This window comes from Ovis aries, unplaced genomic scaffold (genome assembly GCF_016772045.2).
Source record: "Ovis aries strain OAR_USU_Benz2616 breed Rambouillet unplaced genomic scaffold, ARS-UI_Ramb_v3.0 scaffold_83, whole genome shotgun sequence".
NCBI classification, from domain to species: Eukaryota; Metazoa; Chordata; class Mammalia; order Artiodactyla; family Bovidae; genus Ovis; species Ovis aries.
In genome coordinates this window covers 1,089,313-1,100,992 of record NW_024599826.1, presented here as the reverse complement: position 1 = coordinate 1,100,992, position 11,680 = coordinate 1,089,313, and positions in this window count along the sequence as shown.

Genomic DNA, 11,680 nt, shown 5'->3' with positions numbered 1-11,680 from the left:
AGCACAAGCTGGAATCAAGATTGCCAGGAGAAATTTCATTAATCTCAGATATGCAGATGACACCACCCTTATGGCAGAAAGTGAAGAAGAACTAAAAAGTCTCTTGATGAAAGTGAAAGAGGAGAGTGAAAAAGTTGGCTTAAAGCTCAACATTCAGAAAACTAAGATCTGGTCTCATCACTTCATGGGAAATAGATGTGGAAACAGTGGAAACAGTGTCAGACTTTATTTTTTGGGGCTCCAAAATCACTGCAGATGGTGACTGCAGCCATGAAATTAAAAGATGCTTACTCCTTCGAAGGAAAGTTATGACCAACCTAGATAGCATATTCAAAAGCAGAGACATTATTTTACCAACAAAGGTCCATCTAGTCAAGGCTATGGTTTTTCCTGTGGTCATGTATGGATGTGAGAGTTGGACTGTGAAGAAGGCAGAGCGCCGAAGAATTGATGCTTTTGAACTGTGGTATTGGAGAAGACTCTTGAGAGTCCTTGGACTGCAAGGAGATCCAACCAGCCCATTCTAAAGGAGATCAGCCCTGGGTGTTCATTGGAAGGACTGATGCTAAAGCTGAAACTCCAGTACTTTGGCCACCTCATGCAAAGAGTTGACTCATTGGAAAAGACTCTGATGCTGGGAGGGATTGAGGGCTGGAGAAGAAGGGGACGACCGAGGATGAGATGGCTGGATGGCATCACCAACTCGATGGACATGAGTTTGAGTGAACTCCAGGAGTTGGTGATGGACAGGGATGCCTGGCGTGCTGCGATTTGTGGGGTCACAGAGTTGGACATGACTGAGCGACTGAACGGAACTGAACTGAATTTCCCTCTGGGTCTGCTTTATAAGGGCACTAATCTCATTCAAGAGGGCTCCACCCATGGTATCCAATTAGCTCCCAAAGGCCCATCACCAATCAACATCACATTGGATATAAGATTTTAAATATGAACATTAAGGAGGACACAAATTTTCAGTCTATAGAAATAGAACTGTCAAAGGATTCGTATTTATATACATACCTATCTTCGAAATGTCAGTTTTCAGAAAGGGGCAAAATAACCTCATAGAAAAATAGGCAAAGATCATATACAGTGTTTTTCACAGAAGGAGAAGCCTTGATATTCAATAAATAAAATATTTTTATGTAACAGTAATGAAGAAAATAAAAGTGAAAATCAAATATCAGAGAACTTTATACCCTTCTGATTGGCCCAAACCAAAAAGCAAGACCTAAAAACAGACACTTCTGAAACTAAGAAACAAATACAAACTTTAGACGCTAATGCTGCTGCGGCTAAGTCGCTTCAGTCACGTCCAACTCTGTGCAACCCCATAGATGGCAGCCCACCAGGCTCTGCTGTCCCTGGGATTCTCCAGGCAAGAACAGTGGAGTGGGCTGCCATTTCCTTCTCCAATGCATGAAAGTGAAAAGTGAAAGGGAAGTCGTTCAGTCGTGTCTGACTCTTAGCGACCCCATGGACTGCAGCCCACCAGGCTCCTCCATCCATGGGATTTTCCAGGCAAGAGTACTGGAGTGGGGTGCCATCGCCTTCTCCAAGACACTAACGACAAAAATACAAATCACTAAACCACTTTGTAATTAATTAAGCACTATTTTGTGAAGTCAAAGATATGCATTTCCAATGACCATGCAGTTCCCCTCTTAGCAAAACACTAGGATATGTGCACCAAAAGTTCACATTCAGAGTACCAATATTTGCTCTAGCAAAAAGCTGAAAACAACCCAAGTGGACTAGATCAATAATCTGAATTTTATTTATACAATGAAATATATATTTTTTCACATAATTTTTGAACAAACAAATCTGAATAAAATGACATTTCATATTTCACAAACTTTTATCTCTGCCCAATATTCCTCTGTAAATAGCCTTTTTTTTTTTTTACCAATTATTGAAAATGACAATGCTATGACCTGCATTATACATTTTTCACAATTTAACCTATTTACTACTTTGTTTGATAAGTATTATCTCCTGTTTTGCAAGGTAAAGAAACAACATCACAGGGATCAAGTGTTGTACCCAAATCTCACAATCCAGAAGAGGCTGGTGTTATATTTAAACCCAAAGCTGTTTATCTACAAGGGCTATACCCTTCTCTATTATTTCTCTGTTACAATTTTGTGTGTCATATCTTTTAAGGACTACTTTTACAGTTTTTCTCCCATGAAACCTTTGAAAAATGATCCCCAGGTGGTTACCCTGTAATATCCATCTAGGAAATGTATCTGTATCTATAAGTAAGTATGTATATAGATATACACATCAATACATACACAGATATATATGTATACCTGAATTTCATTCAAAAGAAACCATCAAAAGTTTTTATGGATGAGAAATCATATATATTATTATAATACAATAGAAATAAATTATTATATTTATTTGGCTATGCAATTCTACATTGTAGCATAGTTTATTTGTTCCTGTATACCTAATTCCTTCTGCTGGAAGTGGGTAGAGAGCAATCATTAAATTTTGGCTTCCTGTTGCAACATTTTTTAGAGGATCTTTCATGGCAAGTACTGAATTAATTATATTTCCATCGAATTATATGTCTTTTTATCTTGATAGACAGGTAGATAAATTAAAAGGTATACATAATACATTTAAAAGCAATATACAATAAGGTTACTGTCTAAGAAGTAATTTAAAATTTTTTGTGTACTAGATTTTGAGCCATGTGCCAACACAAACAGGATGACTAATAATGACAGATAAACTGGGAAACTCAGGTGACAGCTAACATTTGGCAATAGATCAGTTCCCCATCACAGAGAACTAAGTAGTTTCACTATATCATACAAATTGCAAAATTATGACTACCTGGCAAACTATAATAATTTACTGTAAATCAGAGTACAACAGAACAAACATTTTCAACTGTGTATCTCTCTAGCACTGATCTTCAAAATATTTCAGCCTCTGAGGAAAGAGGTGAATTTACTGTAGTCATAAAGAACAATTTGCAATGCATATTTTGATGTCATGAGACTAATAAAACTGCATCCTCTGGGCAATGATTCGTCCCAGGATTGGCACAGCCTCTAAAGGGCTGTAAATATTACTGCACATAAATAGTGCACAAATTCTCAACACATCAGTATACTTATGAAATGAGGAAAATTACTGTTTTAATCATAGTCAAAATGTTATGGCAGGTAGAGTTGGAGCATTTATAGGGCAGGGATTCTATTAGACTATCATTTTTAGAACAGCCTCTATTATTTCCACCATACAGTTAGGTCAAACAAGTTTAAAACAATAAAACAAAAGCATGTCTCCTGAAATTTACAAAGGCATGGAAGAAGACCGTTTCACCACTGTCCTTCATAGGTATAACCATCATCTCCCAGCCTAAAGGAGACAGGACATTTCCATTTTCTTTGAAGTGGTTTCAGCTGAGGACTCATCTGAGGTTAATTTCACAGTCTATGTTCCTCAGGGTCTTTATGTCTGGATTTATTTGTCTCCTAAGAATATGCATCTTATTTAGATTTTATTAAAGATATATTTATTGAGTACTAACTACTAGACATTATTCTAGACATTGCATATACAGAGATGGAGAAAACAGATTAGGTCATGCAGCCTACATTCCAGAGAGGACAGAAACAGTGCCCCTTCTATGACTGATTATCACTGAGCTGGTGTAGGAAAATATTCTTAGGTACTAGGATTGAGAAATAGTTTTTTTTTTTTTTTCCAGAAAAACATCTATTACTATATAGCAGATTTGGAAAAGTTTTTTGGCTTCAGACAACAGAACAACAAAACTACAGTGCTTAAATAGTGGCTTATTTCTCATATGACAAAATGATGTGAGTAGCTAAGTCTCAGCTCTGGCTCAGGGTCTGTATCTATGTGACTTATCTTTCTTCATGAATACCAGATGGTGGATGCAGTTCCAGCCATGACCTACTGACAAAGCAGGGGGAAAAAAGGGAAGGGGGAAATCTGCCTTAGGTTTATCCCATTGACCAAAACTGTAGCACATTGCCTTCCCCATTTCTTTAGTTGAATCGGAGGTTGGAAAGTAAATATTTGCTTCTATAGCCTTTTAAACAGAGCTAGACAGGACAGAAAGGAAATGGAATTTTGAGTTGAATTAGCCTACCTATACAACCTGCCATAACTGAGGAAGCAGATTTGGGTATCTTCTGCATATGATATTTAAAGTTATAGGAGTGAATGAGATTCATGTATCTATATCAGTGCTTTTGAATAAACCTTCTGCAATGCTTAAATTGTTCTCTGTCTCTGCTGTTTAATACAGTAGTTACCAGCTGCATGTGGCTCTTGGGTCCATAAAACATATCTAATGTGGCTGAGGAACTCTATTTTTAACTTTAATTAAAAGTTAACTTCATGTAGCTACTGATGACCACGCTAAACAGAAAATCTAGATAGTGTAGGAATGAAAAGAGAGATTAGCGCTTAGAAACTCAATATTTTGAAGGTTTGTACAAAGAGAATGACAAAAACAATATATACATACATATGTATGCATACATATATGAAAGTGAAAGTGTTAGTCTCCCAGTCATGTCTCTTTGTGACCCCATGGACTGTAGCCCACCAGGCTCCTCTGTCCATGGGGTTTCCCAGGTAAGAATACTGGAGTGGGTTGCCATTCCCTTCTCCAGAAGATCTTCATGACCCAGGGATTGAACCCAGGTCTCCTGCATTGTAGGCAGAATCTTCATTGTCTGAGCCACCAGGGAAGCCCATGCGTACATATATATATATATATATATATACACACTTATGTTTTGTTTATTTTTCTATATAAATAATGATATATGATATCTGAAGATGAGAAGGTGGGAAGAAAACTGAAAGATAAGGTATGAAATACTTAAATAAGATAACAATATAGAAATGGATCAGCTAGTGATGTCACTAAGATAGTAGGATAGGATGTTCCAGGCCTCACTGCCCTTAAGAAACCAATTTGACAACCATTCATAGAGCAAATACCTTCACTAGAGCACCGAAATCCACATGATAGATTGTGGCATTTGAACATAGCATGGAAATGAGAAAAGACATGTTAGAGAGAGGAGGAAGCCCTGTTTTACTTAATCTGTATCGCCCTTCCTCCAAGACTGCACAGTACAGGACCGAGAGAGAGAGCCCCACCGAGAGACAGAGCCCCTCAGCCCAGAAGTTCTCTTATGAAGGGAAGAGAGCCCAGCAACTGTCAGACCCTCTCTCCAGGCCTGCCAGGGTCTGTGAACCTAGACCTGCCAGCTTGCAGACCCTATACCTGAGGCCACCTGTGGACCCTGGTACAAGGTCACTCACCTGCAGTGTAGGGGAGCAGAAAAAATTTAAATGAAAGAAGCTATAAATAAGACACTTATTAGAGAGTTAAGGGAAGAAATCATATACATAAACCATTACCATGGTACCAACACCAAGGTATTAATCATAAAGGAACAATGGGAAACAAAAAAAAACCATGGTTTGAAAATAAAAAATGAAAGCAATGAAAATTAAAGAAGAAATCATAGAAAGGTTGGAGGATGAAGTTGAGAAAAATCTATGAAAATAGAACCTCCCCAACCTTTAAAAAAAAATACCAAGAATTGGACAGAAAGAAAATTAGGTGACTCGCCATTATACTACCAGAAGTTTCCGAAAGGTAAGCACAAGTGAAAAATAATGCCTGTGACCAGTCCTCCAAGTTGATCTGTGACAACACAATGCTGCAGCTGGTTGGGCATATAAACACTGCAGACTGTACTGCCAAGACAATCAGCAACAGACACATTTTGCAATAGTTATCACACAACTCCTGCCATTGCTGCCACGGGCACAATTGGATTGAACTAACCGGTTCCTGTTTAATTGGGTCAAAGCTTCCAAGTCAAGGTCCAGAAGAGGTGGATCTGATTCAGGAAACCATCTGAAGTGATCATATCCTTGTTGCAAAGGAGGCTAAAGACTTCTTTATCCACTAATTTCAACTTCTATAATGAGAGTCTGGCTCAAAAAGTGTATGACTTCACCTACATAGGAAAGGTTTAGATATTAGCACCCAAAAGAATCACAAATGTTCACTACACATGGAGATTAATATTAGGAAGCAGAGAAGAGGAGTCTCAGGGTGAAGTTAAAGAGAAGATCAGAATGGCTGTCTACACAGCAGGAAGTCTACAGTGGAACAGGAGGAGAGATAACTTGGGGAGAATTATAGGCAATAGACAAACAGACAAACTCAACAAACACAACAATAACAACAACAAAAATCTGGTAGTGTATCAAGAATTAGAATAGTTAAAAATAATGTTAGCAAACGTTTTACAGTTCTTAAGGGACATTTCAAAGAATTTTATAACTTGATAAGTGTAAAACAAAAGAAGTGCAAAATCTAGACAAGCATTTTCAATGAAAAATTAACCGCAAAAAAAGAAAACAAAAGAAATGCAATTTCATCAGATTTCAACTGGATTCTTCAGTATCTTTCAGACATTTAGAGTCATAAAAATGTTTTACCTATATAAAATAAAATAGGCATATGAACAGAAATCTTTCAATTTGTAATACTGAAAAAAATTTTTAAAAAGCACACACACAGTAGTATTTAGAATAATGAAGTTAGGAACAGAGGAAACTGTTGAAAGGTTTGAAAGTCCCTAGAAATAGAATTTCAAAGTAGGGATGGTAACTAAAGGACTTGATAAAAGTAAAAATATGTTTTTAAAGAGGATCTAAAATATTACCTCTTCCCATGAGTTCTGTCATGGCAGAGTGAGTCCTTTTCTTTATCTGTCCCCTCAGCATTTTAGATACATTTTTTATCATAGTACTGGTCATACTGGATCATAATTATTTAAGTTTCTGTTGCTCTCAGTAACTGTACATTCTCTATGTCTAACACAGAGGATTATGCCAGGTGCAATATAAATGCCAAGTAAATTTTTCTTAAACTGACCTATATTCAGCCTTCTCCACTCTAGTTTTTATGTTCTTTATTTCATCTTTTCTCCATTTTTACACACAGAATTCCAATGTTTTTGCTCCTAATTAGAAAAAAAAAATCATATTCTCCTGGAAGGAAAGCCAGAAATTTTAGAATGAGTTCCTCTAGTTATCATCACTTTTCTTTGGGTCCATCTTCACATTTTACTCTGAAATATTCACTGGGTAAAACCAAGTTTACGCTTACTACCTAAAATTACATTGGTGAATTGCTGATGACTTTTTATAAAAGCCTATTTAAAATATTCCACATATTAAAACTTTCTATAAAAATCTATTTAAAATATTTCACATACTAAAACCTAGATAAGGAAGGTTCAATTCATCCATTGATTAGATGTACCCACTGTAGAAAAAACGTGAACAATCCATGAAGATTCTTAGTCCTTCAGATGTCTATAGATTCTTTTTTTTCTTTTTAAAATTAATTTTTATTGGAGTATAGTTGCTTTACAATATTGTGTTAGTTTCTGCTGTACAGCAAAGTGGATCAGTTATACATATACATATACCCATTCATTTTTAGATTTCCTTCCCATTTATTTAGGTCACCGCAAAACATTGAGTAGAATTCCCTGTGCTATAGAGTAGGTTTCCATTAGTCACCTATTTTTTACACCATAATGTATATGTATCTATTCCAGTCTCCCAATTCATCCCACTCCCCTTCTCCTCTCGGTATTCATACATTTGTGTCTCTATATCTGCTTTGCAAGTAAGTTCATCTATACCATTTTTTTAGATTCCACACATAAGCGATATTATACGATATTTGTTCAGATGTCTATAGATTCTTGACAGTTCTGTTCAAGGATTTTGATTACAATCACAAGACAGTAGAATTCAAACTCCAGATTATCACTTCTTTCCAACTTGCAACTTTTAAAGATCACTTTTGAGCTAGGAAACATAATTCTTTTGTAAATTGATGATTTGCAGAACAAGTCTCCAAAGTTAGATTCCTTATTCTATGTTAAAATATTCAGATGTATTAAATGCTACACAAAGAAACTGAGCCAGTTTATCTTAAATACTTTGGTCTTAAAGTAATTGTCTAATTTTTTAGCTTTATATTATTTCCTTCAGTTCAGTTCAGTCGCTCAGTCGTGTCCGACTCTTTGTGACCCCATGAATCGCAGCACGCCAGGCCTCCCTGTCCATCACCAACTCCCGGAGTTCACTCAGACTCACGTCCATCGAGTCCGTGATGCCATCCAGCCATCTCATCCTCTGTCGTCCCCTTCTCCTCCTGCCTCCAATCCCTCCCAGCATCACAGTCTTTTCCAATGAGTCAACTCTTCGCATGAGGTGGCCAAAGTACTGGAGTTTCAGCTCTAGCATCATTCCTTCCAAAGAAATCCCAGGGTTGATCTCCTTCAGAATGGACTGGTTGGATCTCCTTGGAGTCCAAGGGACTCTCAAGAGTCTTCTCCAAAACCACAGTTCAAAAGCATCAATTCTTCGATGCTCAACCTTCTTCACAGTCCAACCCTCACATCCATACATGACCACAGGAAAAACCATAGCCTTGACTAGATGGACCTTCGTCGGCAAAGTAATGTCTCTGCTTTCGAATATACTATCTAGGTTGGTCATAACTTTTCTTCCAAGGAGTAAGCGTCTTTTGATTTCATGGCTGCAGTCACCATCTGCAGTGATTTTGGAGCCCAAAAAAATAAAGTTTGACACTGTTTCTACTGTTTCCCCATCTATTTCCCATGAAGTGATGGGACCGGATGCCATGATCTTTGTTTTCTGAATGTTGAGCTTTAAGCCAACTTTTTCACTCTCCTCTTTCACTTTCATCAAGAGGCTTTTTAGCTCCTTTTCACTTTCTGCCTTAAAAAAATCAAATATTTATTTCTTCTTTGAGAACATAGGGTTTGACTTGATGGGGTTGTTAAGAAGATTTAATGGAATCACTAAGGCTTATTTTAAACTTGCTTAGAAACATTTTTACACTCAATCTGCATACCAATATCAATTTTTAAAGATTGAAAAGTTATTTGAAAATTAATTAAAAATCCTAGGAGAAGGGCAAATAAAGCCCATAGGGATTTCCAGTTTTGAGCTAGCTGGACAGAAGGTGAAGGTCTTATAAAGGCAGAATGGAAGAAGAATAAAGTACCTTCTCAAGTCAAAATGAGAAAAAACAAGAAAGCAGTAGTATAATAAAGAGCCTTAGAACGCCAATTGTGATGAATGTGATTTCCATTGATGGATGAATCAAATTCATGGTGTGCTCAGAAATCTGACACACAGGGGTATTTGGAGGCTGTGTGGTGGTTAAGGATCCAGTGGTCATTCCCTTTGATGTAATTTATTTTCTTGGTTTTGGCAGATAATGCCACTAAATTTGATCCAGGTTGAAATCAGCACCACTCAAAAACAATGAACTTGGCAGCTGAGATATAGCACTGAATGCATTTTTTGAGGATAAATATACGGACAAAATAAGATTGAAAATGTTGTATCCCCTGTTCTGGACTCATGACTTTGCTGAATTTTGTGTATTAAAACAAGGGGTATGATTGAGTGTAGCAGCTGGGTATCATATAACAGAAGCAGTGCATTCTGGGTGTCTGGAGGCCAGATGGGGCCCATAGTTCTGCCACCACGTTGTGACTTTGAGAAAACCACATTTGTCGGTGTCTCAGTTGCTGCTGCTGCTGCTGCTGCTGCTGCTGCTGCTGCTGCGTCGCTTCAGTCATATCTGACTCTGTGTGACCCCGTAGACGGCAGCCCACTAGGCTCCTCTGTCCCTGGGATTCTCCAGGCAAGAACACTGGAGTGGGTTGCCATTTCCTTTTCCAATGCATGAAAGTGAAAAGTGAAAGTGAAGTCACTCAGTTGTGCCCGACTCTTAGTGACCCCATAGACTGTAGCCTACCAGGCTGCATGTGGACAATAAAAAAGTAAGACTGGGTGTTCTCTGGGCTTTCTCCAGTTTGAAAATTAAATGCTTCTGTGTAACTAGAGATGATCAACCATGGATCATTGGGCATTAAACTAGGGAAGGAGAGCCACTGATTGAGTAACTCCTATGTTTTAAGGTCTATATGGACTAAGAAGCAGCATGTGAGCCTTGTGGTCAGACCACCTGGGTTACTACCTTGTTTTCACTATTTTACTAGCTGTGTAACTCTGGGTAAGTTATCTAAGTTCTCTGCTTTTCTCACCTACAAAATGGGGCTAGTTATAATATTCGTAATTCTATAAAGTAGGGATAAATAGTACCCATCTCATAATCTTTGGAAGGATTCATAAGTTAGTTTTTAAGGTGCTTAGAAGAATACTTTTCATAGGTGCACAGAATAATATTAGTCATAGTATGTGTTTATTTGAATATTTATAATGATACATGCTCTTTTACAACGGAAAAAAATGATGTTTCTTAGTTTCCTGATTATTTAATTTGTTAAAGAATGACAGAAGTATAATTTGAATATTTTTATCAATCTCTTTTTAACACAAGTCCAGCTAAGAGTCTGCAAAATAGTAGATTCTGGTGAGAGTGAATAAATGAATGACTAAGATCAAAGACTTTGTTAGATATTAGAGCCCATGTAACTACGTGTGACATGTATGAAAATGGATATATTTCAAGCAGGAAAATCATGCCTTTTATGCCTCTTAACAATTTTTAGATAGCAACATTCTTTTTCCCAAGCTGATCAAAAGACCTCATAGATTTTTCAGTTACCTTTGGCCCCTGCTGCCCTGATATTTACATTTATAGAAATTGCTACCTGTCCCCAGAGCTCAGCACTCTTAATGTGACACAGAATATTCAGGTGTTTCTGGAAAGGGGCTGTTAAGCACTAGCAATATAGACATAGTAGAGAATAGCTACTTTTACTAAAATAAAATCAGGGGGAGTAGAGGATTATAAACAATACAGCAATTCATTATGGCTAAAAAGCAGTACTATCTTAATTCTAACCACCACTTTGATCTAGTTAGCAGAAATCTTGGAATATTACTGAGTGAATGGAATACTACTGAGTGAAAATGTAAATGTAGCAGCCTCATGATGGCACAACAGGTATTCTCATCTCTTTTTCTTGTTGCTAGGCTATGGTTACTATGACACTAGTTACTAATACTACCAATCTGATTCGCACTAATAGAAAGCCACTTCCCACAAACTTGTGAAGAGTTTTATTATTAAAATAAAGCTTTATCAAATTTTTAACAATTTATTAAATTTTTAACTTGTTGAATGTCAAACGAAGATCTAACTAAAACTGAAGGCATTATATTTGTTGAGAATATCTGTGCCAGATATTTTATATATGTTTTACTTAATCCTTAATGACAATCCAAGGACTTCAATTTTACTACTCAGTTTTACAGATGAATAAAGTAGGACACAGAGGTTACACTGTTCAAACTTACACATCCAACAAAATGAGAGAGCTTGGATATATATCCATGGCTAGCTGACTAATCCATATTTTCTTCATGATGCTATTGGATTAATCCTTAGAAAATTAGAGAAAATTAAGCAAAATGAGAAGAATCATTCCATCCAAATGAATTTGGAATGCTTGGCTCTGCAACAGTTGCGATATTTTAATTTTATCAGTAGCATCAGCAACCTGGGTCTAATCATGTTCATAGCAACTGAGTGCTTAACTATATGTCAAGTACTGATTTTAAC